The sequence below is a fragment of the Talpa occidentalis genome, unplaced genomic scaffold, assembly GCF_014898055.3.
Source record: "Talpa occidentalis isolate TD23 unplaced genomic scaffold, MPIMG_talOcc4v2.1 talOcc4.10, whole genome shotgun sequence".
Taxonomy (NCBI): Eukaryota; Metazoa; Chordata; class Mammalia; order Eulipotyphla; family Talpidae; genus Talpa; species Talpa occidentalis.
In genome coordinates, this window is record NW_023600993.1 from 14,416,971 (window position 1) to 14,424,665 (window position 7,695).

Consider the following 7,695-nt stretch of genomic DNA (forward strand, 5'->3'; position numbering starts at 1 on the left):
TGTTTTGTATTATAATCTGGTCGTCACAAGTCATGGCGGTGTGGAGCTTAAATTGCAATGTTTTCCATAAACGATTCCATCTTGAGAAGAGCAGGTTTGAATTTCCTCTAATGACAGAGTAAAACTGACTTTGGTACAAGATGCGGGGACACCCATGTTTCTCTCCAGGCACTCCTTTCATTCCTGCCCCTTCAGTGAATTTTTTTTTTTTTTTTTTTTTTTTTTGTATATATGGCCAAGGGCTTCTTACCTGGTCGCTAAGGCTTCTGTCTCCTTGGCAACTAAACTTTTCAAGATTACAGGAAAAACGCTTTTTTTCAGTCTTGGAGCTATCTTACTGCTTTCAAATGTCAGCAGAAAAGGTGCTGGTCCCAATGGTGCTGGTGTGAATAGGGCCAAGAAGACAGTATTTAAAAACATGTTTAGTCATTTCAACAAATGTTGAAATGTCCAAACCAAATGCAAATTGAAAATATGAAAAATAATGTAAAGAAACTGTGGAAGAAGTTTTGAACTTAAGCAGAAGGAGAATCCCCTGTGGTTGTCTCAGACAGTGGGTATGGGGCACCCTGCTTTCCTTCATTTTAAGGCAATGGAGATTTGCTTTCAAAATTGATGGAGTAGAAAAGGGCAAAGGAAATGACATCACAAAAGTTCTCACACTGACTTTCATCTTGAGAGCAAAGGAAATGCAGATTTTTTAAAAAAACATTTCCCCCTCACTTATTAGATCTTCTCCAAAAGCCCTCATCAGTTTTGGGAACTAATCTTCAACCGTTCATCTGGAAATTCTTTTTAAGTAACTTGGTCTTTTCACATTCTTCATTTTTTACACCCCAAATCATTCCCCTCTGCCCCCCAACAGAACAGATGGATATAGGGGAGAGACTATGTTCTGAGGGTAGTGAGGAAATAGATTCTCTAGGTTTCAGGTTTTTGACCTGCGATCTCATGCTTTTTCTGGAATGGTGACCTTTGACCCCTTCTGCACCTGGCAGGTAGGCTTTGGGGCCTCTACTCTGTTGATGTGTCAGAGTGCAGGGATCCTCTGTCATTCTCCTTGACCTGGAACTGTGCAGGCACTCCCTGTGCAGGAAGCCCCTGCGGTATGGCAGCAACTCCCAGATTCGAGGGGCAAACCTATGTTGTGGTCCTCAGTTTTGCACCCTGATACCTTTTCTCCTGCCGAGGCGACACAGCAAGCCCCAAAGGGACACCCAAGTTCCCATCCTCCCTCAGGCTCCTATCAATTTGCCCATGGATTAAAATTTTTTGAATTCTTTACTGAGTTAATATACTTGAGATCTAGAAAAAAGGTGTTTTAATTCAAAGCGATGAGTTGTTCAGAGTTGTGGCTGTACGTTCAATAAACAGTTCTGACTGTGATTCATTTTATTCTTAGGGGGTTTCCATGAGACAGGACAATACTGTTTGGTTTGTCTTTTTATACTGGTTATTGATAAAGTTTAAAAAAAAAGTTTGACCTTCACTATTGTTTTCACTGTCTCTCTGGTAACCTGGCTCTAAAGATAAGTTATTAAATTATTTGGCAAACAATGGGCTTATATTGAGCCCATTGTACAACTATTGCCCAGGTTACTTTTCAATAACACCACAACCAAACCAACAGACATTTTATTAAGAAATATCCCTTAGCCAAATAATTCAACCTGTCTGTGGTCTTATAGTTGCATATAAGAATTGACACAACTTGTCTGCTTCATTAATGTTAACACACAGTTGTGAACTCACAAGACAGCTTTCCATTGAGTTCTCTTAACTTTCATTGGTTTTGCTCTTATCATTTTTTTTTTTTTTTTTTGCATTTGGCTAAAATATTTCCTCTGTCTTCCCTTGTCCTTTGTTATTTTTGTTGACATCTGGAATATTCTTATAGTTTCTTGCTTGCTTGTTTAAGATCAGGTGACCTAGGAGGCAATATTGAAGTGGTAAATTAGGATTAGCAGGGTTAGTATCTGCACCTCTTTATTAGTAGCCTGGTATTTGGAACAGGACTTGATGACATTTGAGGGTAGATGTCAGAAGACTCCGTCTAAGCAAGTGGCCTTTCATGCAAAATTTTGTTGAGTCCCCTCTGTCATATGAAAATTATGACCAGGAAGTTCTGACCATACCATGACATCACAAGTGGAGAGGTGACAGTCTTTTCTGAGAGAGACTGGCAGGTGATTCCTTTAGCTATAATTAAGAGACACTTGTTATTGGTGCCTAACTTTAACACTATCCATCATGAGATATTCTGATGTCAAATTCCTTTTGACTTTTTCTGATAACCCTTTAATTATTTACTAGAATAGAGATGTTTTAGGACATGGAAGGGTGGGGAGAAGAACAAAGCTGACATATCTGAACAAGTGAGTAATTTATAATGGAACTAAAATATTCATAAAATGACAACTCAGATACTTCAATTAACACCATCCCTTCTATTTCCATTTCAAATAGTAAATTGAAGCTTCTAAATGATGTTTGTTTTGCAATGGATGATGCATTTCTGAACTGAGCAGGCATATGTGAAGTCACTACCTTTGTGCTCATTTGATCTCTTTAGATCTAGGATAGGAAATGGACTATTAATAAACATCAGCAGAAAGAGTAGAAACAGGAACTCACTTTCTAACCCATTGATTCTTCAGTATTTCCCAGAAAAGAGGTCACTGACTTAACTCAGTTATTTGGTATCATTTTACATTGGCTTGCAAGCATTTTGCTTTTGGAGAAGTAAGAATTTGGGCACACAACTGGATGGATAAAGCAAAATCTTTAGTTCATATATATTCTTATAATTGGTCTTTGTTTATCTCAGTTCAATTTAGTTATATAGTTGGTTAATTATTTAAAATATGTAAGCAGCACTTGCATAAACTTCAAACAAAAACAAAGCTAAACCTTGATCATAACTGACATCTAACTATGTATGCTCCCCGCCAACATGTTCTCAATCTTTTCCTGGTTGGAGGAGAAATCTAAAGTCAGTAAAGATAAATGACTTGCCCAGTGTCACACAGTGGGTGAACGTGGAGATGGATTTCAAACACAGCCTGAAACCTCCTAACCATTAAGTATATGTTTAGAAAAATTGCAGAATGTCAGGGGTGTTCTAAACAACAAAAAAAGGGTAAAATGGGGAGAAAGTTTCATGGAACAGATGACACTTTATCTCATTGTCAGAAGAGTAATCATCTATTACACGATGGGTAAAAATGAAAATATTAGGAACATTCTAGCTTGACACACATCAGCCTAATTTTATATAAAAGCGAGAGGAATAGGAATACCTATAAAGCCACTTATACATATGTGGATTACATTTACTGAGCGTTCTAAAATCATTAACCTAATATGTCATATTTGTGCCAGCTAAATCTTCCATCATTTTATGCCACATAGGGCTCAAAAATAATCACCAAGTGCCCCCCTTTACATATCTATCCAAGGAGTATCACCTCCCTCAATGTAGTCACCTCGGAAGACGTGGCACTTGCTCCTTTGATGCTGCCAATTTCTTGAAATGATTTTGGAGCTTCTTCAGTGAATTTTCACTCACTGCCATCTGAAGAAATGCCCAATAACATCAATATCATTATTTAAATCGCCCATCTCCCCAACACCACTACCATCCAGAACAACATCACGGATGATTCTATCAATCGGAGTTGTGGGATGCAAACAACAGAAACCGAATCTTAGTGATGTGAGAAGAAAAGAAACTTATTAATAGAAAATAGGATATTTCCTAGAATTTCTGGAAGTGCTGAAGAACTATGCTTTTTAAGTAGGCAGATACTAACAGCATTCAAGAAGTCCTAATGACTCTAAGACTCATCATTGGGAGAGGATAGTTGAGTGTGGGGTGCCACAGTCCACAGCTGCCGTCACCAGCAAAAGACCCTGGCTGCTGCCGCTGCATTGTACATAATGCCACTGTATCCAGAAGTCATTCTCCCCTGTTCCTTTTCCTTGATCTGCCAGTTCCAGATTAAAAATCTCAGTTGGGTCCTTCTGATTGACTAACACTGCATCGTGATCTATAACTTTCAGAAGAGTCATGAAAAGGAGCATCTGGCTTCACCTCCTTCTTCAGTGTTCAGTGAACTCTCTTCCCATGTGGTAGAGAAAGGCTCCCCCATGGAGAAAGCCTCCCCTTTACCTGTGTCTTCATACACAGGGTGCAGTTTTTTTTCATGGTTGCTGGTCAGGATCTATATTTTCAGGTCATCTTGCATTTGATGTGGCCATGTGATTCGTTCTTGTGAATAGAATGGAAGTCCCGATGGTATGGAAACAGTAACTACTTCTGGGCTGATGTGGTTAAGGATGGGTGTGCCTTTTTCTCTTTCTTCTCCTTTAGGACCTTGTATTAAGACAATGAAACCACAAGATGGAAGGAACTTGGAATCTTAGACTAGAATGGAAGATCAGCTAAATTCCAGCTTTGGACTGTTATGCGAATTAAAAGCTAAGTTTTTGGAGTTTATCTCACTGATATTAATTTTTTCTATGCTTCACACTCAGTCTTCATTGGTATTAACTGGGCTGGTTTGTGATATTTCATTGAATGTATGAACGATTGTTCTCTACTGTAGGAAGAGTCAATTTACTGTACTTAGGATAGGGATCTGGGAGAGGGTACCTGACATCTTTTAGAACTAGGTCAATATTTCTAATCTTTTCTTGATGTGATACCCAGGGAGAGTGATACAGACTGGAATATCCTTCTGGTTGTGGCCTATGCTGGGTTATATAGACCCTAAGTTGTAGATGTAATTCTGCCTAGACTTAATTCTTTCAATGACTTTGAATATGCCCGTGTGTGTGTGTGTGTGTGTGTGTGTGTGTGTGTGTGTGTGTAAAATCAACCAGCTCCACATTTCCATACTTTAGCATTTGTAGAAAATTACTTGAGGCACACCCTACAATCATACAACATATCAGTACATCAGGACCCTGAGGTTAGTTAGCACTTTCTACCAAGCGTGGGCTTGAATAGAGAGCTACTGGGGGAAAAGGATAGGGTTCATTTAGTTCTTGGAAAAGAAACTTTATAGAGGCTTAAATTAAGACTATAAAAATCTCCATTCTCCAACACACAGTTTCTCTTCTCTCTTGAACAAAACCTTCTGTCCAAATTTCGGTACCTTTTTATGACATTATTTTCCCTCATGAGTCTCTCCTTGTTTTCATTTTGATTATATATCTCCTGCTTATTAATGTGGCATGGAAGGGACTTGCGGAGTCCCCAGTGGTTCTAGGTCAAGCAGTTTCTTCAAAGAACAATGCTGTCTACACAGAATGTTCCAGATGGCATGGGATTCTTCTGTGTTTAAAATTCTAACATTAATGACCCCACTTTATGATTCTTGTTGGTAGGGAAAATGAGACTTTTCTTCGAGGTAATTCTAATTAAACCCACTAGCTGTATTTTACATAACTTTAGGGAATTACTAAGAACATTCTCTAGGGTATCATCTTCCAGGTAACCATGTTGGGAAAGGTGGAGCTGTTCTAAGGTTGGTCATGAAATGGGGTGGTGTGAATATCCTGGTAAAAACGTCTCCAGAGTAAGTCAGTTCTTCTGATAGACAATGATGGATTTTTTTAGATTATCAGAAGTCACTAGTATAGTATCTCATGGTATCTTATGGGCAGGAGCTAAATTATATCTTAGTAAGTTAAGGATGAGAACAGGGAATCTGGCCTTTGATTCAGCTCATTTCTATACCCTCCCCAACTCCTAGAGGCAGTCAAAAAATAACTGCTTATTTCTTGTACTGAACGTCTCGGGAAGGTAACTCCCAGACTTCACAGAACTCTATTACCCAAGCTTTCTTGGATTTCACATCACCACCCCAGGCACTCGTGAATCAAGAACAGATTGCGAAGATTTTTTTCTTTTCCATAGAAGTAGTTTACATCCCCCACTTACTCAAAGTAAGTGACTTACTTTGAGTCACTGTCCTGAAAGTAAATTTATTAATTGACGAATCTGGGCTTTATCACTGAGAATCAAGATAAAGGAATGTATCAGGTTATAGCTTCTCTTATAGAAATTCTCACTGAGAAGCGAGAAGAGAAAAATACTATACCCAGGTGGGACCTGAAAAATTCACTGCTTTAACATGCCCACATTTGTCTTGCTCTCACAACTTCATCTCTCCGCTCCGCTAGCAAAATCTGGACACACTGGTATGGGAGATAAAGTTAGCATGGGACATGGACGAAGAGAGAAAGAAGAAAGGTAGTTTAAAATTTTTACCATTTCTGGAAATCACATCCTCTCTCTTATTTATTTATTTATTTATTTTTGAGCTTCATGGTGATTTAATTGACAACATCGTAATGTATACAAAATATATAAGGTGATGGTTGTATATTATATTGTACGTACATACATATATTTATTGTGAAAGAATTTCTTCCATCAAATTAATTACCACATCCATTGACTCATATATATTTCAATTATTTTAAAGACTCTTAGGTGCTAATCAATTAGCAAATTATATATATATATATATATATATATAATTTACAGTCAAGAGTTTCTAAACTTTTACTAAACTTCTTACAGTCAAGAGTTTCTAAACTTTTACTAAACTTCCCCACAGTTCTTACTTCTTGCAGCCTCCATTCTCTGTTAATAATGAATCTGACCCTTTTTTTTTTTTTTAAGATTTCATATATAAGTGATACAGCAGTAATTGTCTTTTTCTGGCTGGTTTATCTAGTTTAGTATAATGATCTCCAGATTCAGTCATATCTTCACAAATGGCAGATTTTCCTTCTTTTTAAAAGGTTGACTAATGTTCCAGTGTGTGTGCGTGTATGTGTGTGTGTATACTATTTTCTTTATTTACTCATCCATTAGAAGACACTTAGGTTGTTTCCATACCTTGGCTATTGTGAATAATGCTGCAATAAACCTGAGAGTGCAGATATACCCAGGAGTGGGATTGCTGGGTAGCTCTATTTTTAATTTTTGGAGGAACCTCCCTACTGCTTTCCATAGTGGCTGTACTAGTTTACATTCCCACCAACAGGGTACAGGTTCCTTTCTTCAACATCCCTACCAGCATTTTTCTAATTGCTTGTCTTTTTATAATAGACATCCTAACAGCTGCGAAGTAGTCTCTTCTCATGGTTTTGTTTTGTACCTCCCTCTTGATTAGTGATGTTGAGCATATTTTCATGTACCTGTTAGCCATTTTGTATGTTTTATATATATATAAAATACCTATTCAGACCCTATGTACATTTTTCAACTGGATTATTTGGTTTTTGGTTATTGAGTTGTATGTCCCTCATATATTTTAGAATCAACCTGTTATCAGATAAGGTTGTTTGTATAGTTCTTCTTTCATTCTGCAGGGAAAGTGGTGCAGACTGGAATATTCCACTGGTTGTGCTTATGTTGCCATACATCCAACCCAAGCTGTAGATGTAATTCTGCCTAGCCTTAATTCTTAAAATGACTTTCATATATATATATATATATATATATATATATATATATATATATATATATGGTTCCCTTTTCATTTTTGATCATGGTTTCCTTTGCTGTACAGAAGATTTTTAGTTTTCTCTAGCCCCATTGGTTTATTTTTTATTTTGTTGTCTTTGTTTTTAGTATCAAATATGAAAAATCATTACCAAAACTTATTATATGTCATC

The 7,695-nt window shown here is 37.3% G+C and overlaps 1 long non-coding RNA gene across 4 annotated transcripts; it reads right to left on the bottom strand.

Annotated features, from left to right (window-relative positions):
* Positions 1-225: 225 nt before the first annotated feature.
* On the bottom strand, positions 226-5,316 carry LOC119257146 (uncharacterized). Of its 4 annotated transcripts, XR_008550285.1 has the most exons (4): positions 5,160-5,316; positions 4,172-4,375; positions 3,486-3,574; positions 226-1,928 (listed from the first exon to the last, which is right to left on the bottom strand). It is a non-coding gene; the product is annotated as an uncharacterized LOC119257146 (long non-coding RNA). The 4 variants fall into 4 exon arrangements; XR_005127969.2 differs by lacking the exon at positions 4,172-4,375 and having other exon boundaries at positions 5,160-5,311; XR_005127968.2 differs by lacking the exon at positions 5,160-5,316 and having other exon boundaries at positions 4,172-4,407.
* Between the last annotated feature and the right edge of the window lie 2,379 nt (positions 5,317-7,695).